The sequence below is a fragment of the Suncus etruscus genome, chromosome 7 (genome assembly GCF_024139225.1).
Source record: "Suncus etruscus isolate mSunEtr1 chromosome 7, mSunEtr1.pri.cur, whole genome shotgun sequence".
In the NCBI taxonomy this organism is placed as follows: Eukaryota; Metazoa; Chordata; class Mammalia; order Eulipotyphla; family Soricidae; genus Suncus; species Suncus etruscus.
Window position 1 is genome coordinate 13,766,841 of NC_064854.1, and position 24,982 is coordinate 13,791,822.

At 40.5% G+C, this 24,982-nt stretch overlaps 1 protein-coding gene across 1 annotated transcript in view; it reads right to left on the bottom strand.

Moving 5' to 3' along the window:
• Positions 1-12,190: 12,190 nt before the first annotated feature.
• Positions 12,191-24,982, bottom strand: part of LOC126013250 (arylacetamide deacetylase-like) — a 124,813-nt gene continuing 112,021 nt past the window's right edge. The window contains exon 6 of the mRNA XM_049776270.1: positions 12,191-12,217. The gene's annotated coding sequence lies outside the window, so the exon portion shown is untranslated. The remainder of the gene's footprint in view (positions 12,218-24,982) is intronic.

Here is a 24,982-nt window from a genome sequence, read left to right on the forward strand (position 1 = left end):
CTTTTTATAGCGCCAATAAACATTCTATTCAGTTGTGACTGATAAAATCAATCCTCTGTAATTAGAGATCTTGGTATTTATACCAGTAGCAGGACGAAGTTTAGGATAGAGTCTTTATGGTTCTAGAAGTTCTGCTCTATCACAGTTGTTGTAGTCCATTTTCTACATTTAATGATCTTGGCTTTTGCACTGATTTTAGGAAAAAGCCTAAGATATCCTTTCCTTATGGTTCCAGAAGTTCTGTTCAGTCATTATAGTCAAAGTCAGACCTCTGAAATTAGAGATCTTGGTTTTTGTTCAAATCCTAGGCTGAAGCTTATGTCTTTCTTATTGGACCCAGGAAAATTTCTGCTCAGTTGAGATTGTCAAAGTCAGTCTTCTGTAATTAGTGATCTTGCTATTTGCACATATCAAGGACTTAGTGCCTTTTAATTTCATTTTGCCATTTTGTGATGAGATAGGGCAACCTACTCTTAGATATAGTTGTTGCTGTTTTCTAGTTTTCAGGATGTTTATCAACCTGGCGCAAGTTGGTGCCAGGGTGGTATTAGGCACTCCCTGGAGGGTGTTTGATACATGGTGCCTTTGCAGGGAACTGTGTTGGTTCTACAGTTGGGGTCTGGGGTTCGAGGAAGGTACTTGTCCAATCACATGGAGCCTAAGTCAAGTCCCCATGACAAATGTTCAGGGTGCGAGGCAGCCCTATATTATAAAATGTATGAGTTCTTATCCCTAGTAGATAAGAAATTGTTTCTATACATAAGATTTCCCTTTTTTAGTATGCCTATGCAAAAGAGAACAGTACCATATTATATTGCTGGTGCATGTAGGGATAATAATGACAGACTATACAATTTCTGTGTCCTAGTTTTGACCTGAGTATTTATCCCATACTAGACTTTGTCTTCTAGAATTTTGTTTCAAGCAGAACTCAAACAAGTGAAAAAATAGATAGATGGATGATAGATAGGTTTAAAAATGATAAAAAGGGACAAGAAAGATAGCATGGAGGTAGGGCATTTGCCTTGCATGCAGAAGGCCCTGTTGATTTTCTGGTTCTACATACTTTACCTAGTGCTCTGGATTTTTTACTCTGACACCTCCTTCCTCAATGCATTCTGTTTTCCAGGCATAGCATAAGAAAGCAATAAAATTTGACCTATATTTTGGCCTCTTTAAAAGGTCTAGACTATGGACACTGAAACAAGAACTATAATTTTCACTACATGGTCAGAATCTATAATCCCCCAGTGAATTACTAATCCTTTGAGTGGTAAACTGCTTCTTTCTAAAAATCATCACCACAGTCCCTGGAATGAGTTACGCTGTTATGCCAGAACTAATCTTATGAGGGCATTGAGCTTGAATGATAGTAAAATCCTCCAGGCAGGAAATATCTAAACCACACCTTCCTGAAGTGGCAAGCTTTCATTAGCTTAAATTGTGGAATACTCTTGGTCTGGGCTGGAAAGCTGAAATACTGATTTTGAGGGGGCAGGGAATGGCTCCTGACCCAGTTTCCCAAGACAGGTTGATTAAGTCTTAGTCCCGAGTGGGTGGGTTATTGAGTAAGTACAAAAAGAGATTGCGACCTGCATTGTTTTTGTAAATGCCTCATTTGCCCCCACTTAAAGCATATAACCCGAACTTATGAGACAGGCTTTGGATGCCTCCTTTGGTTGCTAGGGAGACAATTAGTTACTAGATAATAGTCACTTGCCCAATGAAATCTTTTGCCACACCACCTGGCAAGGACCAGGTGGTTTCCTTGGGTGAAAACCATTGATCTAATTTTCTGTGGTTTGTCTCTGAACGTTGTATGTTGTTAGAGGTGCTATAGTGGGAGGTGGAAAAGAATATTTGTAAGTCCTAGCATTTCTATAAGCAAGCAGAAATCCCATGACATATTCTCTCTCCCTAATTGGGTCCAAGATAGTCTGACAATATTAATTGGCATTGTCAAAGGTTAAAATTTAATCAAGAGATTTTGAATTTCTGTATTTCTAAACTTTTAATTGACTTTGTTAAGTTTTCTGCAAATTCTGCATATGCATATAACTCCATAGCTCCCTGAATAATCCCTTGAACTCAGTATCTGATTAAAAATGTTCCCAAGCCATCCAATGCAAGTTCCTTAACAACTTTAAAACAACATGGGGTAGTCTTGCTTTCCCATTTACTTCTGTGTACTGCCCTCCACCTATCAGCATTTCATAAGATAATGTGACTCCTAAAACTCTCCTTCCAGAGAGATCTAGACTATTAATTTTACTCTTAGAATTTTCCTCAAAACACATCCTCCATTGTAAATATTGAGAAGCATTCAAACAGGTCTTTGCTACAATGTTAAAGTCCTGTAGGGTCCAGCACTTTGTTGAATACACAAAATGAAGAAAGAGGACCCTACTCTGAGCACGCTTTCTTAAATCAACCAAGGTAATCCATATTCAAAACCGCATATTTTAAATTTGATTATTTTCTGATGGGAAGAATTTGTTTCTGACACTGTTATTACTAATTTTACTAAGAACTATTCATTTGGGGTTTGCAGATTTATTCCACACTCTTTAAAATGCTGAGGTAGAGGTTGGGAAGGTGAGAATCCTTCAGAACCGACTTCTGATTGGGTCATTTATAGATCATTTGATTCACTTTGTAAGTTAATACCCCAAGAGAAACTGGTCTACTGGACTAGGGCCAGTAGAGAGCTGCAGAACACCAATTTCAGAGCTTTGGGTTTCACTAAGTAGGTCATCACCAGAAATGCCTTTTCTATATTTAGCTTCTAGGTCTTTTAATACTATTACAAAGCACTTCAGAAACTTTTTGTTTTGTTTTGTTTTTGGGCCACACCCAGAGGTGCTCAGGGGTTACTCCTGGCTGTCTGCTCAGAAATAGCTCCTGGCAGGCACGGGGGACGATATGGGACACCGGGATTCGAACCAACCACCTTTGGTCTTGGATCGGCTGCTTGCAGGGCAAACACCGCTGTGCTATCTCTCTGGGCCCACTTCAGAAACTTTTAAAGCAAGGCTAGAATAATCAGCCAATACATCAGCAAATTTTAATGTAAGGTTAGAGAATTCAGCCTGAATATTGATTCTCATGATTCATATAAAATGAAAAGAAACAAGAAATTCATCACTAATGCAATTAGCATGAGAAGAAGTCAGGGTCCTTCAATCAAATCCCACGCAAATAACATCACCTTGAACCAAAGAGTTGTAAACTGAAAATCCCAGATCGGTGTAAAAGCAACAAAATTAACATCTTACCAGTTAGCAGCAGAGTCACTGTTTGATTCCCTGTTGCAGTTTTAGATTCGAGCATGGGCTCCATTAATAATCAGAGCCCCAAACTCCAAAACGAGGATCTGGTGAGATGTGGGTCTGGAAGCAAATGTTGAAACGGGAAATAATCTATACAGTGAAAATGTACAAGAATGGGTTCAGGAAATCTATTTCATGATGGTGGTATTTTTTATTTGTTGTTGTGGAACTCACTGACTTGAAGAAATGTATGGCCCTTCACTTCACTCCATGGCTGTGCTTTCACCAGGGTGCACTCATCTGTGCTAGAAATGGTTATTATGTATCAGAGGAGCCTACTGATCTGGGGTGAAAATTACCCTTCTCAGGCAAAGCAGAGTTTGTCACAAAATAGAAAGAGACAATGCTGAAAGAAAAATAACACCATTGTGACTGGAAGAATTAAATGGGCTGTTGACCAGCAGCAGTTTCAGCTACAGACTGTAGGAAGTACTTACACTAACAAGAGCTTTTTGGAATGCTTCACCTTAATGCTGCACAATTTTTGTAGTCAAGGAGTTCCACCACAATGTTAATCAAACACCACCATCCTACAAAAGTTATAATATAAAAATAATGCAGAACTCTGGCACATCATGTGACTGAAGATGCTTTTCAGAAGACACTCTCAACATAAGCCACCTATGTAACCTCTCTGATCAGGACTTCAGAGAGGAAATGTTAAGGCTGTTCAAGTCTCAAAGAAGCCATGAAACAGACATCCCATAAGACCCAATAGGACAGGAGAGTAGAAATGAGAGACTTCAAACAGATATAATAAGACTGAAAAACTTGAAAGGTGAAAAAAAAGTTCACTAGAAAGCCTCATCAGCAGATTAACAGCTGCTGAGGACTGATTAAGTGAGTTAGAAAATAAGTTGAATAACACCTTTATTCAGTAGAAGAAATTGCAAACGAATCTTAAAATAAATGAGTAGAAGATGGAAAATATCCTCAAAATAAGTGAACAAAAAAACCCCCAGACTTTTGGGATAAATTAAAACAGAAATAACATAAGAATCTTAAGGGTTCCAGAGGGCCAGAAGAAAACCCCTATGAAGAAGCAACAGTCAAAGGCATCATCATAATAAAGATAAAGATAGAGATAAAGAATGCAGAAGCAAAAACCCAGCGGGAATTGCCGGGTGAGTGTCTCACTCCCAAGCGGCCGCCCCGCAGACTCAGGGAACCCAAACCCAGCAGGAACGGCCAGGTGAGTGTCTAGCTCCCAAGCGGCTGCCCCGCAGACTCAGGCAACCCAAACCCAGCGGGAACGGCCGGGTGAGTGTCTAGCTCCCAAGCGGCCGCCCCACAGACTCAGGGAACCCAAACCCAGCGGGGAACGGCCGGGTGAGTGTCTAGCTCCCAAGCGGCTGCCCCGCAGACTCAGGCAACCCAAACCCAGCGGGAACAGCCGGGTGAGTGTCTAGCTCCCAAGTGGCTGCCCCGCAGACTCAGGCAACCCAAACCCAGCGGGGAACGGCCGGGTGAGTGTCTAGCTCCCAAGTGGCTGCCCCGCAGACTCAGGCAACCCAAACCCAGCGGGGAACGGCCGGGTGAGTGTCTAGCTCCCACGTGGCCGCCCGCAGACCCAGGGACCCCGAACCCAGCGGGAATGGCCAGGTGAGTGTCTAGCTCCCAAGCGGCTGACCCGCAAACTCAGGGAACCCAAACCCAGAGGGGAAAGGCCGGGTGAGTGTCTCGCTCCCAAGCGGCCACCCCGCAGACTCAGGGAACCCAAACCCAGCGGGAATTGCTGGCTGAGTGTCTCGCTCCCAAGCGGCCAACCCGCAGACTCAGGGAACCCAAACCCAGCGGGAATTGCCGGGTGAGTGTCTCACTCCCAAGCGGCCGCCCTGCAGATTCAGGGAACCCAACCCAGCGGGAACGGCCGGGTGAGTGTCTAGCTCCCAAGCGGCTGCCCTGCAAACTCAGGCAACCCAAACCCAGCGGGGAAAGGCCGGGTGAGTGTCTAGCTCCCACGTGGCCGCCCGCAGACCCAGGGACCCCAAACCCAGCGGGAATTGCCGGGTGAGTGTCTCACTCCCAAGCGGCCGCCCCGCAGACTCAGGGAACCCAAACCCAGCGGGAACGGCCGGGTGAGTGTCTAGCTCCCAAGCGGCTGCCCCGCAGACTCAGGCAACCCAAACCCAGCGGGGAAAGGCCGGGTGAGTGTCTTGCTCCCACGTGGCTGCCTGTCACAGACCCAGGGACCCCTAGCCCGAGTGGAGAGCCAACTGGCTGAGGCTTGGAGGGGGTAGAGCTCCATAAACACCCAGAGGAGGGAGGACAGAGAGCTAGGCTCAACAGCGCCAGCAATCATTGTGGCTAGGAGCGGAACTGCACCACTGGCTGAAATAAGGAGCAGAAAAGTGACAAGGCTGACCTCTAAGTAGGAAAGGGGAGAAGAAAGAGCTAGGTTCAACAAGCTCACCCAACAACCCCCTCTAGAACCACCCTCAGGAAAGTGACCCATCTTCACGCCACAGGGGACCAAAGGAAGGCTGAACTCTAGGTAGCAAAGGGGAGGAGAAAGGGCTAGGTTCCACAAGCTCACCCAACAGCCCCCTCTAGAAACACCTTCAGGAAGGGGACCAAAGCAGGCCGAAATTAGAAGCCACAGCACTCCAAAACACACAATTAAATACAAAGAATTATGCATAAATCAAAGAGATCCCTAATAACTGGAGACACCATGACAAACCCTATCAAGTTTCCTAGTCCACCAAAACGCACAGATCCATGGGAAGAAGACCTAAAAGCAGCCATGAGGAAGGAAATGCAAGAATTACTAAAAGAATTGAAAGAAACCCTAGAAACTGAGTATAAGAAAGCCATGGATGAACAAATCATCCAAATTAAAGAAGAAATGTCAAAGAACATGAGAGATTCCATACAAAAGGAAGTGAAGGATTTAAAAGACAAAGTAACAAGCCTTATGAGCAGAAACACAGAGTTGGAGAAGCACATCGAAGAACTCGAAGGAAAACTGCAATCAAAAAATGATCAAGAAACCAACAAAGAAATAAAAGGCAAAGCACTGGAAGGAAAAATCCAATATCTAATGAACAAGGACAAAAGAAACAATCTAAGAATTGTGGGTATACCAGAAGGGGAAGAAATAGGGAAGGGGGAAGAACAAGTAGTCAGGGAGATCATAACAGAGAACTTTCCAACCCTCTGGAAAGACAATTCAGGACAAATCGAAGAAGTCAAGAGAGTCCCTAATAAAATAGACCCTAATAAACCCACATCAAGACACATAATAATCTAAATGGCAAAAAACAAAGAGAAAGAGGAACTCCTGAAAGCAATAAGGGAGAAAAAAACCTCAAGTACAAAGAAAAGGACATAAGAATCAAACCAGATCTCCCATTTGAAATAATTCAAGCAAGAAGACAGTGGAATGACATATTTAAACGACTGAATGAAAGAAATTTCCAACCCAGGGTCCAATACCCAGCAAAACTATCATTCATATGGGAGGGCAGACTAAAAACATTCTCAAACATGAATGAGCTTGAACTATTTGTGCAAACTAAGCCAATCTTAAATGACCTACTCAGAGATGAATTACACAATCCAAACCCTCGATTGTAACATCAACCACTCCACACAATACAACTGCACAACAGTCCTCTCTCTCAATAATTTCCCTAAATGTTAACGGACTAAACTCTCCAATTAAAAGACACATAGTAGAGAACTGGGTTAGGAAAAATAAACCAGACTTCTGCTGTCTCCAAGAAACACACCTACAACTACAGGATAAGCACCGGCTTAGAATAAAGGGATGGAAAGTAATTATACAGGCCAATGGAAAACAAAAAAGAGCAGGGACAGCCATTCTGGTATCAGATCAAATTGCATTCAATCTCAAGAAAGTGATCAAAGACAAAGAGGGTCACTACCTACTGATCAGGGGAACATTGGATCAAGAAGTACTAACCCTGGTCAATATATATGCACCTAATATAGAGCCAGCAAAATATGTGAGGCAACTACTGGCAAACCTGGAGAAACACATGAAGGGAAATGTGATAATAGTAGGGGACCTCAATACTCCACTATCACCACTGGACAGATCCACCAAACAGAAAAATAGCAAAGAAATAAGAGCTCTAAATGAAAAATTAGAAGACTTAGGGCTAATAGACCTATTTAGAGCCCTCCATGCCCAGAAAGCAGAATACACATTCTTCTCAAACCCACATGGAACCTTCTCCAGAATAGACCATGTCTTAGGATACAAAGCCAACCTATATAAGACCACAAAGGTAAGGATCATTAGAAGTACCCTTTCAGATCACTATGCAACAGAGGTCAAAATTGATGTCAAGAAGAAACGATGGAGAAAAACTAATACCTGGAGATTAAACAACATGCTGCTCAACAACAACTGGATCAAAGAACAACTCAAGGAAGAAATAAAAAGATTCCTTGAGACAAATGACAATGAGGAGACAACTTGTCAAAATTTGTGGGACACAGCAAAAGCAGTAATTATGGGGAAACTCATAGCAATACAGGCCTATGTCAAGAAACAGGAAAACAAAAAAATCAACAGTTTAAACGATCACCTAAAGGAATTGGAACAGCAGCAGCAGAGAAACCCAACCACGACCAGAAGGCAAGAAATAATAAAAACCAGAGCAGAAATAAACAACATAGAAACTAAGAAAACAATACAAAAAATCAATGAGACCAGGAGTTGGTTTTTTGAAAAAATAAACAAGATAGACAAAACACTGGCAAAACTCACCAAAAAAAAGAGGGAAAACACCCAAATCAGTAGGATCACAAATGAAAGGGGAGAGATTACAACAGAACCCCAAGAAATACGACATATCATGAGATCATACTATGAACAACTATACTCAACTAGGCTAGAGAACCCAGCAGAAATCGACAGATTCCTAGAAAAATACCATCTTCCAAGACTGGAGAAGGAAGAAATAGAAAGCCTAAATAGAACAATCACCTCAGAGGAAATTGAAGATGTAATTAAGAAACTCCCCAAGAACAAAAGTCCAGGCCCAGATGGATTTACAGGTGAATTCTACCAAACATTTCGAGAAGACCTACTACCACTTTTCCATAGGCTCTTCCAAACCATAGAGAAAACTGGAATCCTCCCCAATTCGTTCTATGAGGCCAATATCACACTCATTCCCAAAGATGGCAAAGACACCACCAAAAAAGAAAACTACAGACCAATCTCACTAATGAACATAGATGCAAAGATACTCAACAAAATCTTAGCAAACCGAATCCAGCACTTCATCAAAAAGATCATACATCATGACCAAGTAGGATTTATACCAGGAATGCAAGGTTGGTTCAACATATGCAAATCAATCAACATTATACATCACATCAACAACAAGAAAGACAAAAAACACATGATCATATCAATCGATGCAGAGAAGTCGTTTGACAAAATCCAACACCCTTTCATGTTAAAGACACTCAGCAAAATAGGGTTAGAAGGATCCTTCCTCAAGATAGTTACAGCTATCTATGAAAAACCGACAGCCAACATTATTCTTAATGGTGAGAAACTAGAAGCATTCCCACTAAGATCAGGAACTAGGCAAGGCTGTCCACTCTCTCCACTCTTATTCAATATAACCTTAGAAGTCCTAGCAATAGCAATCCGACAAGAGAAGGGAATCAAAGGAATCCAAATTGGGAAAGAGGAACACAAACTATCTCTATTTGCAGATGATACAATGATATACATTGAAAACCCTAAAGAGTCCACAATAAAACTCCTAGAAATAATCAACCAATACAGCAAAGTGGCTGGATACAAAGTCAATACACAAAAGACAGTTGCGTTTCTATATACAAACAACGAAGCCGAGGAGAGAGAGATTATAAATACAATTCCATTTAAAATAGTATCAAAAAATATCAGATACCTAGGAATCAGCCTCACAAGGGAAGTGAAAGACCTATACCAGGGAAACTTCAAAACACTCCAGAAAGAAATTGAAAAGGATCTAAAGAAATGGTAGAATATCCCATGCTCATGGATAGGTAGAATTAAGATAGTTAAAATGACTATCCTACCCAAACTACTATATAGATTTAATGCAATCCCTATCCAAATTCAAACACCATTCTTTAAAGAAATAGAACAATCCATCACAAAATTTATCTGGAACCACAAAAGACCCAGGATAGCCAAACAAATACTGAAAAACAAGAAGCTGGGTGGCATCTCCTTACCTAACTTGAAACTATACTATAAAGCCATAGTAATCAAAACAGCACGGTACTGGAACAGAGACAGGACCTCAGACCAATGGGTCAGGTCAGAATTCCCAGACATAAACCCCCAGATATACAGCCAACTAATATTTGATAAAAGAGTCATGAACTTGAAATGGAATAAAGAAAGCCTCTTCAACAAATGGTGTTGGTACAACTGGAAAATCACATGTATGAAAGTGAAAATTGTCCCATACCTCACTCCTTATACGAAAGTCAACTCAAAATGGATCAAAGACCTTGAAATCAGATGCGAATCTATAAAGTTTATCGAGAATAAAATAGGTAGAACCCTTGAAGACCTATATATCAAAAAGATCTTTGAGAATGGAACACCAATGGCAAGAACTTTAGCATCAAACATAAACAAATGGGACTACATCAAACTAAAAAGCTTCTGCATGGCGAAAGAAACCTTACTTAATGCAAGAGGACAGTTAACAGAATGGGAAATTTTTTTTCACTCGACATATCAGATAAAGGGCTGATATCCAGAATATACAAAGCACTCAGAAAGCTGAGCCCCCCAAAACCAAATAAAGCCATTAAAAAATGGGGAGAGGAAATGAATAGACACTTCTCTGAGGAAGACAGAAGGATGGCCAACAAACACATGAAAACATGCTCACCTTCACTCATCATCAGAGAGATCCAAATCAAGACAACAATGAGATACCACCTTACACCAGTAAGGATGGCTCACATAAAAAATAATGGGGACAATCTCTGTTGGCAGGGATGCAGTATGAAAGGAACTCTCATCCACTACTGGTTGTAATGCCCCCTAGTCCAACACCTATGGAGAACAGTCTGGAGAGTGCTCAAAGAACTCAGAATTGAGTTGCCATTTGACCCAGCAATTGCTCTCCTAGGTATATACCCCCAACTTGGAAGAGCATTCATTCCAAAATACGTGTGCACCCCACTATTTATAGCAGCACTCAATATAATAGCCAGGTCTTGGAACCAACCTCGATGTCCAACAACAGATGAATGGATCATTAAGATGTGGTATCTATACACAATGAAATATTACATGGCAGTCAGAAATGATACAATCACAGACTTTGCAGCAACATGGATGGATCTAGACCATGTTATGTTAAACGAAGTAAGTCAGAAGACCAAAGATAAACACAGAATGATAGCACTATTCTGAAGCACCCAGATCATACATGTTATACACAACTAACACTCAACAATCAAATAATAGGGTTTAATAGGGTAGAAACTCTAAACACTGTAATAGCCAACATATACTCAAGTGCAGCGCCCAAAATACATGAAAAAAGAGACAACACAAACTCTTGCCCGCACTATACCACAAAGAAAACAGCAGCACCAGAAATAACAGCATAGGGAGAACAGGTATGTAATCAGCCTTCTACGACAAAGGCCCACAATAATCCCTTGGAGATCGTAATCAGGATCACAGGTAAAGAATACCACCGGAAATCACTGACTCCAATGGAATCATCCCATAACATCATGTTTTAATGCCTTATCTTACTATATTTAAAATAACCTCTCAGCTTTTCTGACCACAGACATCCTTGGATACAAAGGGTGGATAAACCAAGATGGCAGCTCGGGATACCACATGAGATATCATTCCTAGCTGGCACTACGAGATGGTCCCGAGAAAACTCTTTAACATACACTTTTTTTCAAGGTTATACCTTCTTTTAGGAATCGAAGCACGTGGCCAGTCAGACCACCGAAGCAGTACCTGTGACATACGGACTTAAAATACAGACTATACTCATCGAACACACTCAAGCAAACCCACATTCCCTTGCTATTCTCTGTTCTCTTCTCACTACTTTCTCTTTTTATCGTTTCTTCTCCACTATTCTCTCTACTTTTTTTCTTTCCTCTTTTCCCTTCCTTTCCAATGTATTTTCTCGTTTCTCCCTTCCTACCCCTACCATATACCTTCCCCTTTCCCCCCTTTGGAAATCCAAATACCCCCTCATCCCTCATTCCCATCCATACTTCCCACTGTATTAACACTCTTCACCCTCAGTCCTTAATCTATTAGGCATCAAGATTGACCTCCTACCCCAATGAACCAGTACCCAGTACCCAAACGAAGAGACACCCAGTCAAACCCACACTTCGTTTCCTGCAAGAAAAGGCAACTAACTCCCCTGCGGATCCATGCTGAGCGGCCCTCCCTACCATCTCCCCCTAAGGAGGACTGTTACTTGAAACCGGACTTAGCTCCAAAAGTAGACCCAATACATGAACTCTTCCCAAGACCTCCCTGCCGCAAATCTTTCACCAACCTGAAGGAGGTCAGGGGGTGTGATGGAAAAGTACCTGGAAACCCACACACTACAAGAAAAACCCAAAAGACAACGGGAAAACCTATACTCTCAACATAAACATAAGACCTGTATTACACCTCCTCTTTATCTGCCTTTCCCCAAATGTAAGGTAGCCTTTTGCACCTCTTTGGTCCTTTAAATACTCCGTTAATTCATTTTTTAACTTTCTTGTCCACATATACATATGTGAGCACATACATTTTCAATCCTATTTTTTTCTAATCGTTTTTGGGTATGTGACCTGTTTTTGTTTTCCTCTCTGTCCACCCCCAAAGGCACCAGCAATATAACATAGCACCATTTCTCTCTGCAAAGGCACACTAAAAAAAAGGGGAAAGCTTTCACATAAAAAAAGAGCTTTTATCTACTAGAGATAGAAACTCAGAGTTGTTTACAATACAGGGATAACTCCTACCTTGAAAATATGTCATGTGGAATCAACTTAGACCTCAGGAGATTAGATCCCATCCATCCAACCTTGAACCCTGGATCCCTGTCACAGAAATGGCACAGTCCTTCACAACAGCTGCAGGTAACAAACCCCATCCGGAACAACCTTATTACTGCTGGAACACCAACGAGTTCCAGTTCTAATACGATATCCTGACACCGAGGAAAAGGGGAACAACTTGATTTAAGAGCAGGTTATCCTGCCCTACCAGCCACCGATAAGACAAAATCAGAAGATGTGTCACCCGCTGGTAGGTCCAGAAGCCAAAAACGCGATTTACAGAGGACTGGCTGCTAGAACCATGACCAGACTGTATATATCTTGGGTCCAATAAAAAAGCCCTAGCCTAGGGTTTGAGCTACGATCTGCACAACAACCATGATCCCCAGTTCCAAAGGTCTGGCAGAGACAACTGTAACGAAATGGGGCTTCTGGGAACGCAAGGAAAGGCTCTATCCTAGGTGCCATCCCAGGGCTAGTGCCAAGACCAAGACCACCAACCACAGAAGATGGACTGAAGTGACACGGAGGGAACAGAACTTCTACAACCACAAAGACTGACTTCATCATAAGTCCCACGCCTGTAACTGTGCAGATACTGAGATCTCTAGATACAGAGGTCTCACTATAACACCCAGGATGGAGCAGAAGCCTCCCAAACTCCACAAATGCACCACCGGGAGAATAAAGAATCATGAACAGAGTCTATAGTTGATCCCATGACAATATACTCCAAGGGCGGAGAAACCCCATATCTCTTAGGCCATGTGAATTCCTTTTGGAATGACCCCAATATTTACTGTGCCTGGGAAGGAGGGAAAAAAAAAACAAAAACACATTGTTTATTTTTCATATATTACGTTTTATCTTCACGTACTACTAGTATTATTTTTATTTACCTATCTATTTTTGGTCGATTTCTTTGTTTTAGTGTGGTTATTGAAGTTATTGCCCCCCACTTATCTTTTTTTCTCCTTTTTTCCCTTTTTTCTCTTTTTCTCTCTTTTTTTTTTCTTTCTTCTTTTCAGATTTCTGGGTGGCACCCGGCAGTGCTCAGGGATTATGCCTGGCTCCGGGCTCAGAGATTGCCCCTGGCGGGCATGAGGGACCATGTGGGGTGCAGAGATTCAAGCCGATGACCTCCTACATGAAAGGCAGACGCCTTGCCTCCATGTGATCTCTCAGGCCCCTTCTTTTCCCTCTTCATGGGCTCTGCCATGATGCCTTTCTCAAGACCACGACATTTTTTGTTTGTTTGTTTGTTTGTTTTGTTCTGTTTTTGGGGTGCTTAGCATTATTGTTGGAACTCTTAATAGATATTTGACACTTCATTTCGTAGGGGTGGACTGTTTCACCTTCTTTTTCTCCTTCGTCTCTCAAACCGATGGCGAGAGCCTCTAAAAGAATTCTGCTTATTCCCGGCGTATTAGACTTTTACCCCAGTTTATTATTTTTCTCCTCTTCAAACAAAACCACATAACTTGAACTAGCTAGTCCTGCCCCCCAATTAGAGGGGGAAATAAATGAGGCATCAGGACCAAACAGGTGTAAGACTACAAAGTAATAGGATAGGTACAGAGGGGACCACATATTCTAGCAGCCCTGGGGGTGAGGGAAGAGGATATGGAAGGTAGGACAAAAACGGAGGAGTAGGGAAGACAAACCGGTGATGGGTATCCCCCCTGATTTTATGTAAATATGTACCTAAAATATTATTGTCAACAATATGTAAGCCACTATGATCAAAATAAAAATTATGTTAAAAAAAAAAGAATGCGGAAGCTTCCAGCGCCTGCTGAAGATAGGGGACCTTCCCACGCCTCTGCCCCTCCCCCGATTGCATCCCTGAGGCTTCTGGGGCTGGCAGACAGTTGGGGACCTTCCTCTGTCCCCACCCCCTGCTCCACCGGGTTTCTGCACCCCTGGGACGAGATAGGAATTACAGAAAAAAGGGGCTTCCAGCAGAAACCTGGAGGGGGCAGAGCTCCGCTGACTTCCACGTAGGGGAGGAGGACACGGGAGCCAGGCTCAACAGCGCCCTCCACCATTGTGGCCAGGTGTGGTACTGCAATGGCTGGCAACAAAGGAGGAAGCAACTAATGAGATTCCACTAGAGGGCACTCTAGAGAACAAACCTCAGCCAGCTAACCCAACAGTCCACCCAGAGCTGCAATCCAGAGAAGGGACCCAGCCCCACACCACAGGGAGCAAAAACAGGCCGAAATCAGAAGGTATTGCTCTCCAAGCCACACCAATAAATGCATAAAAACATGGGTAAACTGAGGAGGACCCTAACAGCTGGAGATACAGAGAGAACTCCTACTAAGTTCCCAAGCCCACCAAAACGCACAGATCCAAGAGATGAAGATTTAAAAGGAGCCATGAGAAAGGAAATGCAAGCCCTGGTACAGGAATGAGAGAATCACTAGCCTCTGAGTACAAGAAATCCATGGAAGAACAAATTAGCCAAATTAAAGAAGATCTGATACAAAATATAAGAGACTCCATACAAAAGCAATTAAAGGAATTAACAGACACCGTAAAAAAGCCAGATGAGCAGAATCACAGAGATAAAGAAGCATATAGTAGTACTTGAAGGAAAACTACAAACCAAAAATGACCAGAAAACCAACAAGGAATTAAGAGGCAAGGCACTGGAAGGAAAAGTCCAGTACTTAATGAACAAAGACAAAAGAAATAATCTAAGAATTGTAGGTATACCAGAAGGGGAGGTAACAGGGAAAGGGGAAGAATAAGTAGTTAGTGAAATAATAGCAGAAAACTTTCGCACCATTTGGAAAGAAGACTCCAGGCAAATCCAGGAAGTGAAAAAGTCCCTAATAAAATAGATCCTAATAAACAAACACCAAGACATATAATAATCCAAATGGCAAAAAAGAGAGAGAGAAAGATGAACTTCTTAAAGCAATAAGGGAAAAAAGGAACCTCAAGTACAAAGGAAGGGACATAAGAATCAAACCAGATCTCCCATTTGAAACAATTCAAGCAAGAAGACAGTGGAATGAATTATTTAAATGACTGGATGAAAGAAATTTTCAGCCTAGGGTACAATACCCAACAAAACTCTCATTCATATGGGATAGTAGCCTACAAAAATTCTCAAACAAACAATGTCTTGCATTATTTGTGCAAAAAAAAAACAATTCTAAATGACCTACTCAGAGACAAACTACACAATCCAAACCCCCGATTGTAACAACAACCACCCTACAGAACAGAACTGCACAACAGCCCTCTCTGTCGATAATCTCCCTAAATGTTAACGGACTAAACTCTCCCATTAAAAGACACATAGTAGAAAACTGGATTAGAAAACATAAAGCGGACTTCTGATGCTTGCAAGAAACATGATTACAAGTACAGGACAGGCAAAGGCTTAGAATAAAAGGATGGAAATCAATCTTTCAGGCCAATATAAAACAAAAAAGAGCAGGACAGCCTTTCTTATATCAGACCAAATTCCATTCAACCTCAAGAAAGTGATCAGAGACAAAGAGGGTCATTACATACTAATCAGGGGTACACTAGATCAAGAGGTACTAACCCTGATCAATATTTATGCACCTAATGTAGAGTCAGCAAAATATATGAGGCAGTGCTCACTAACCTGGAGAAACACATGAAGGGAAATGTGATAATAGTAGGAGACATTAATACTCCACAGTCACCACTGGACAGATCCACCAAACAGAAAAATAGCAAAGAAATAAGAGCCCTAAATGAAAAATTAGAAGAGCTAAGGTTAGTAAACTTATATAGAGCCCTCCAAACTCAGAGAACCGAATACACATTCTTCTCAAGCCCTCATGGAACCTTCTCCAGAAAAGACCATGTATTAGGATACAAATCTAACCTATATAAGAATACAAGTGTAAGGATCATTAAAACACACCTATCAGATCACTGTGCAACAGAAGTCAAAATTGGCTGCAAAAAGAAGCAATGGAGAAAAACTAGTACCTGGAGATTAAACAACATGCTGCTCAATAACAGCTGGATGAAAGAGCAACTGAAGGAAGAAATAAAAAGTTTCCTTGAGACAGACAATATGGAAGAGACAACCTGTCAAAATGTGTGGCATACAGCAAAAGCAATAATTAGGGGGAAACTCATAGCAATGCAGGCCTATATCAAGAAAGAGGAAAATGACAAAATCAACTGTTTAAAGGATCATCTCAAGGAATTGAAACAACAGCAGCAAAGAAATCCAACCACAACCAGAAGGCAAGAAATGATAAAAAAAAAACCAGAGCAGAAATAAACTACATAGAAACTAAGAAAACAATACAAAAAATCAATGAGACCAGGAGTTAATTTTTCAAAAAAATAAACAAGATAGACAAACCACTGGCAAAACTCACCAAAAAAAGAGGGAAAACACCCAAATCAGTAGACTCACAAATGAAAGAGGAGAGATTACAGCAGAACCCCAAGAAATAAAACATATCATGAGATCATATTATGAATAACTATACTCATTTAGGCTGGAGAACCCAGTAGAAATCGACAGATTCCTGGAAAAATATTATCTTCCGAGACTGAAAAAAAAAGACCTAGAAAGCCTAAACAGACCAATCACTTCAGAGAAAATTGAAGATCGAATTAAGAAACTCCCTAAGAATAAAAGTCTAGACCCAGATGGATTTAAGGGTGAATTCTATCAAACATTTCGAGAAGACTTACTACCACTTTCCCACAGGCTCTTCCAAATCATCGAAGAAATAGGAATCCACCCCAACTCCTTTTATGAGGCTAATATCACACTCATTCCCAAAGACACCACCAAGAAAGAAAACTACATACCAATCTCACTAATGAACATAGATGTAAAGATACTCAACAAAATCTTAGCAAACTGAATCCAGCACTTCATCAAAAAGATCATACACCATGACCAAGCGGGTCTTATCCCAGGAATGCAAGGTTGGTTCAACATATGCAAATCAATCAGCATTATACATCATATCAACAACAAGAAAGACAAAAACCACATGATCATATCAATAGATGCAGAGAAGGCATTTGACACTATCCAACACCCTTTTATGTTGAGACTCTCAGTAAAAGAGGGTTAGAAGAAACCTTCCTCAAGATAGTTACAGCTATCTATGAAAAGCCCAATACCAACATTATCCTTAACGGCAAAAATCAAGAAGCATTTTCATTAAGGTCAGAAACTAGACAAGGCTGTCCACTCTCTCCACTCTTTTTTTTTTTTTTGGTTTTTGGGTCACACCCGGTGTTGCTCAGGTGTGACTCCTGTCTGTCTGCTCATAAATAGCTCCTGGCAGGCACGGGGGATCATATGGGACACCGGAATTCGAACCAACCACCTTTGGTCCTGGGTCAGCTGTTTGCAAGGCAAACACCACTGTGCTATCTCTCCGGGCCCTCCACTCTTATTCAATATAATTTTAGAAGTCCTAGCAATTGCAATAAGACAAGAGAAGGGAATCAAAGGAATCCAAGTTGGGAAAGAGGAACTCAAACTATCTCTTTTTGCAGACGATATGATGATATACATTGAAAACCCTGAAGAGTTCACAGTAAAATTCCTAGAAACAACCAATACAGCAAACTGGCTGGCTACAAAGTCAATACACAAAAGACAGTAGCATTTCTCTATACAAATAATGAAGCTGAATTCCATTTAAAATTGTATCAAATATATTGGGTACCTAGGAATCAACCTTACAAGGGAAGTGAAGGACCTATACCAGGAAAACTTCAAAACACTTCAGAAAGAAATTGAAGAGAATCAAAGGAAATGGAAGAACATCCCATGTTCATGGGTAGGTAAAATCAACATCGTAAAAATGACTATCCTATCCAAACTACTATATAAATTTAATGCAATCCCTATCCAAATTCAGACATCATACTTTAAAGAATTAGAGCAATCAATGACAAAATTTATTTGGACCCACAAAAGACCCAGGATAGCAAAACACTTATTTAAAAAACAAGAAGCTGGGTGGCATCACTTTACCTAACCTGCAACTATACTCTAAAGCTGTAGTGATCAAAACAGCATGGTACTGGAACAAAGACAGGACCTCAGACCAATGGGTCAGAACTGAATTCCCAGACATAAACCCCCAGATATATAGTCAACTAATATTGACAAAAGAGTCAAGAACTTGAAATGAGACAAAGAAAGTCTCTTCAACAAATGGTTTTAGTACAACTGGAAAACCACATGTAAGAAATTGAAAATTGACCCATACCTCACTCCTCATACAAAAGTCAACTCAAAATGGATCAAAGACCTTGAAATCAGACCCAAATCTATAAAGTTTATTGAGGATAAAAGGCAGAGCACTCGAAGACCTATATATCAAAAAGGTTTTTGAGGATGAACACCAATGGCAAGAACTTTAGCATCAAACATAAACAAATGGGATTACATCAAACTAAAAAGCTTCTGCATGGCAAAAGAAGCCCTACTTAGCACAAGAAGACTTGTAAAAAAAATCTTTGCACTCAACATGTCAGATAAAGGGCTGATATCTAGAATATACAAAGCACTCAGAAAACTGAGCTGCCATAAACCATATAAAGCCATATAAAATAGGAATATGAAATGAATAAAAACTTCTCTGAGGAAGACTGAAGGATGGCCAAGAAACACATGAAAACATGCTCACCTTTACTCATAATTAGGGAAATCCAAATCAAGACAACAATGAAGTACCACCTTACAGCAGTGAGGATGGCTCACATCAAATATAATGGGAATAATCTCTGTTGGCGGGGTTGTGGTATGAAAGACACTCTCATCCACTACTGGTGGGAATGCCCCCTAGTCCAACACCTATGAAGAACAGTCTAGAGAATGCTCAAGGAACTCAGAATTGAGCTCCCATTTGATTCAGCAATTGTTCTCCTAGTATCTACCCCCAAGTCGGAAAGACATTCATCCCAAAGTATGTGTGCACCCCACTATTTATCGCAGCACTCAGTATAAGAGCCAAGTCTTGGAACCAACCTCGATGTCCAACAACAGATGAGTAGATCATTAAGATGTGGTATCTATACACAATGGAATACTACATGGTAGTCAGAAATAATACGATCACAGACTTTGCAGCAACGTGGATGGACCTACAACATATTATGTTAACCTTAGCAAGCCAGAAGACGAAAGATAAATACAGAATGATAGCACTATTCTGAAGTACCTAGAATAGGCACCAGGTATATAACCAAAACCCCATGATTAAATAACAGGGCGTAACAGAATAGAAACCTCAAACACTGTAATAATCACCATATACTGGGAAGTAGACCCCAAAATAAAGGGAATAGAAACAACACAAAGCCAGACTACACATTATATCATAAAGTAATCAGCAACAGCAGAAACAGCACCGTAGAGAACAGGTATGTAATTATCATTTTACTAAAAGGCCCATAATAATTTACTAGGGATCTTATACAGGTATACAGGTAAAGATTATGATGGGAAATTATTGACTCCAATGGACACATTTCAAAACATTATGGTTGAATGCCTTAACCTTACCACATTTAAAATAACCTCTCGTTTTCTTCCCATAGAGTTCCTGGATACAAAGGGTGAACATCCTATGATGGCACCTCGTTGTTGAGTCACACGAGGCACCATACTCAGCTTGCATCATGAAAATATCCGGAAATAACTCTTTAACATAACCTTTATCTCTTAATTATGCCTTCTTTTAGGACCTGAAGTGCATGACCAGCCAGACCACCGAAGCAACAACTGTGACCTACAGATTTTTACTACAGGGCCTAAGCATCGAACACATTCAAGCAAACTTACATGCCCTTGCTCTTTTACACTCTTCTCATTACTTCATATTTTTGTTGTTGTTGTTGTTTAATTGTTGGTTTGTTTTGTTATGTTTTGTTTTCTCTTTTCTCCCTTCTTGTCTTCCTCTTCTTCCACCTTCTTCTCCTTATTACCATCAATTCAATCCAGGTCAAATAAAAAGCACATGGTTACCTCCTCTATAGGAAAGGAAAGAAAGCTGATACATAGGGTGCTGCAGACAATATTGCAAAGGGTAAACACCTATATAGATTGGCCTCACTAACACAATGGTTAGTACTCGAGACACGAAACCTATACATATCCAAAAGTTGATTCTATTAGTTTCCTTTCCTTACAAGTACTATACCTACCTATCTTTCTGTACTCAGTGTATCTCTTGCCCTCCCACCTCTCTACATTAATATATACCTAAGCTAACTTTTATATGTTTATATGAGGGTAGGAGCACACAGAGATAGGAATCCTCCTTAAGAGACAAACCTAAACCAAAAACATTCCATACCTATACCCTATATAACCCCTCCCATGTACTATCCCCTCTCCCCCCTCAGAAACCTGACTATCCCTTCACCCCTTAATCTAATCCCCAATACCCCCACCATATTATAACTCTTCACTCTCAGTTCTTAACCCATTAGGCATCAAGACCAACCTACTACATCAACGAAGCAATACTCAGTTCCCAAGTGAAGACACACCCACTCAAACTCACACGTCATTCCCGGCAAGAAAATACAACCAATACCCCGACTGACTCATGCAGTGTGGCCCTCCTAATCACCTCTTCTTATTGTGAACTGTGCCTTAATACCGGATTAGCTCCAAAAGCACTCCCATTGCAAGAACTCTACACAAGACCTCTCTGCGTAGAGCCCACACCTCATGAGGAAATCTCAAAAGACAATGGGGAATCCTATACTATCATCATAAGTGTAGACCCATAAATCACTGCCTCTTATACTGTTTCTCCCCAAATGTAAAGTAATCTCCTGTATCACTTTCTCCCCTTTTCTTTGTTTTTCCCCTTGTTCGTTTTTTGTTTGTTCTTTTTGTTTTGTTTTGTTCTGGTTTTTTTTATTTATTTATTTATTTTGTGCTTCTTTTGGGTCACAGGTGGCAGTGCTCGGAGGGTGCTCTTGGCTCTATGCTCGGAAGTTGCCCCTGGTGGGCATGGGGGACCATGTGGGATGCTGGGATGTGAGCCACTGTCCTTCTGCAGGAAGGACAGACATCTTGCCTCCATGCTATCCCTCCCGCCCCACTATATTCCTTTAATTATGTCTTTTATTTAATCCTTTTTTTTCTTTTAAGAAATTCTTTTTTCTTTAGATATGTCTGAGCATATATATATTTAGTTTTTGTCATGGGTCTGTTTTCTTCTCTCTTCACCCCTAAATCCACCACAATATAATGTAGCACCACTTCTTCCTGCAAAGGCATATTAAAAATGGGGGGAAATTTTACCTGTAAAAACAACTGTTATCCACTAGTGATAAGAACTTATACTTTTTTACAACACAGGGACATCTCCCACCCTGAATGCATGTCATGTGGAACCAACCTAGAATTCATGGAAATAGGCACCAACTGTCCAGCCATGACTCCTGGATCCCAGACATAGAAACGACAGAGTTCTCCACAACAACTCCAGGAACCAAGTCCCCTCCAGGGCATTCATAATACTGCTCTGATGCCAATGTATGCCAGTTCTAAATTGATAACCTGACAACGAGGAAATGGGAACAACTAAATCTAAGAGCAAGTTGTCCTTCCTCACCAGCCAATAAGACAAAAGCAGAAGACATGTCACCCTTTGATCTTTGCAAAAAACAAGATTGCTATATATAAATGACTGGTTGTTACAACCAGGACTAAACAGTACACATCCCGGGACCAACAACAAGAACAACAAAAAGCTCTAACCTAGCTTTTGGTCTACAATCTGTTCAACAAACAAGATCTCCAATTCCAGAGGTCTGACTGAGACAACCGCAAGTGAACAGATCTTCCAGAAACAATGAAAGATTCTGTCCCAGGCTCCATCCTAAGAGCAACATAATGACCAAGAACACCAACTACAAAAGATGAATTAAAACGACACTGAAGAAGCAGAACTGCTAGAACCAGAAAGAAAGCCTTCATCATAAGCTCCATTCCTTGAGCTGCACAGTCACCAAGATCTCTAGATACAGAGGACTGATTTTACCATCCATGACGAAGCACAAGTCTTCCATACACCACAAAAGCACTGAGGGGAGAATAAATGATCATGCAAGGATTCTATAGTTAATACCATGACAGTATACTTCAGGGATGGAGAAACCCTGTATCTCCTAGGCCAAGGGAATTCCCTCTATAATATCCTCAATAATTACTGTGCCTATGCAGGGGAAAAAAGGGAAAAAAAGGAAAAAAAACCAATATAATAATTTTTCCACATATATATTTATTGATTGACTGTTTTATTGACATCTTTATTTTGGTATAGATATTGAATTAGATGTCTCCTTTTTATTTTATATTATTTTATCTTATCTTTCTCTTTCTTTTTGCACTCCGACATGGTTTGAATTTAGAACCGAGACTATTATGTGGTGCTTCTCTTTATTGCTGTAGGGCTCACTGAAAATTTAATTTCACATTTATTTTTGTATTGCTATGGTGTTTCAATTACCTTTTTCGTGTCCTCTTTCAAACTGAGGCTGATAGCCACTAAAAGGACTCTGCCCATTTTTAGCATATTTTGTTTAATTTATTTACTTCTTTATTTTTGCTTAATCTTTACCCCATTCTATTGCCTTTCTTTCCCTCAATAAAACCACATAACTCGATTTATCTAGATTAGCCTCTCAAATAGAGGGAGAAACAAGGGAGGACACCAGGACCAAACATATGTATGATCACTGATAGTAAGCTAGACAAAGAGGGGACCACTTACTCTAACAGCCTGGCGGGTGATGGTGGGGGATCTGGGTTGCATAAAGGGAATGGGAAAGCGGGGAGGAAAAATTTGGTGGTGGGTATTCCCTGGATTCAATGTTAATATGTACCTAAAATACTAATGTGAAAGATATGTAAGCCACTATGATCAAAATAAAAATTAAAAAAAAAAGAATGCTTACACATACACCTTGGAAGTCAAAGAGTACCTGCTAAAAGAGATCCAAATAAAAGCAACCTATGTACATCCTCATCACAATGATGAAAATAATATATAAAGATAGAATACTGAAAATAGTTAAACCAAAACTGAAATCATACAAAGAAGCAAACTTGAGGTTTATCTTGTTTATCATAAGCAACTCTCCAGTGGTGAGTATAATAAAATGTCATTGACTGTTCATGACTGGACTGAAGTGGACACAGGAACATCAGTGGGTCCTCTAGGAGAGTGGGCACCAGAGTCAGCAAATTGTGACTAGATCACACACCAGGAGAGGAGTTTGTGTCTAGCCTGTTTATTCACTCAAAGAGCAGGGTTTTTATACTTTTACCTTAACAACTCATTCTGAGTTAGCAAGGAAGAATGGGGTGATCAATACTTTACATAGCAGAAGATATATGTGACTTCTGTGAGGTATAGACAATCATCAAAACATTCTATTGAATTGATCGACATCCTGATTAATACAACGATTACAATACTTATTGATCTTTACCAGATTTATCGCTTATTTTTGGCCTAAAATTTAACAATGCCCTAATTTTCCAAAGTCTCATAAGTCTACTGAATCAGCTTTGTGGCTTGAACACCCATTTCCTCTTTTCCAGGGGGACTGTCCTTCAGCGTGGCTGTTTACTGCATGCCTACATTGGATTTTGTTTTGCTGCAAAGATTATTTTTAAAACCAAAATCCATGATTGTATCATTTATAACTGCTATGTAGTAGCATATGTAGTATATGCTATATATGTAGCATATGCTATGCTATATAGTAGTCCATTGTGTATAAATACCACATCTTTATGATCCACTCATCTGTTGTTGGACATTGAGGTTGGTTTCAAATCTTGCCTATTGTATTGAGTGCTTCAATAAATTGTGGGCGCACACATACTTCGGGATGAATGTCCTTCTGACTTGGGAGTAGATACCCAGGAGAGCCTAAAATATTACTGTGAAATATTTATCATCCACTTTGGTCAAAATCAAAATTATTTAATTTAAAAAAAGAATGTGATTCAAAATAGTCCCAAAAAAAAGTGGCCAGGGCTCAGCTCCAGATGCTCTGATTCTTCAATAATTTTCACAATCCTATATATCCTGTAGCATTCCTATTCTGATTAGGAAGTCCTGGAATAGCCAGGACTCAGAATATTTACTTGGTAACTAGGAAACAGTTTTGATTTATAGAAATCATGGTGGTCTTGAGGAACTCAGAGATGTTCTTAGGATGCTTGTAAAACTATATCTCAAATGAGAGGGACAAATTTGTACTGCAACCTCTATAAATATTCCCTTTACCCTAAACATCTAATGGCAATTGTGGGTACAGGCAACCAAAGGCTTTTTGAGCCTGGTGCCCTCCCTTAGCTATGGACTCTAGGATAGATTTTCTTATTCAGAGGTCACAACAGTGAAAAACCTCAGTGAAATAAATTATTCACTAAGCATATTTTATCCAGCAAGACTTTTATTTAGGTTTGAAGAAAAGATAAACAGCTACACAAATAAATAACAACTTTGAAACCTATAGGCTCAAAACCAACCTTAAAAGAACAAATGGTCTAGTTAAGGCAAAGCAGACTTTACAAACTAAATGTCAAAAGCTATTGACAA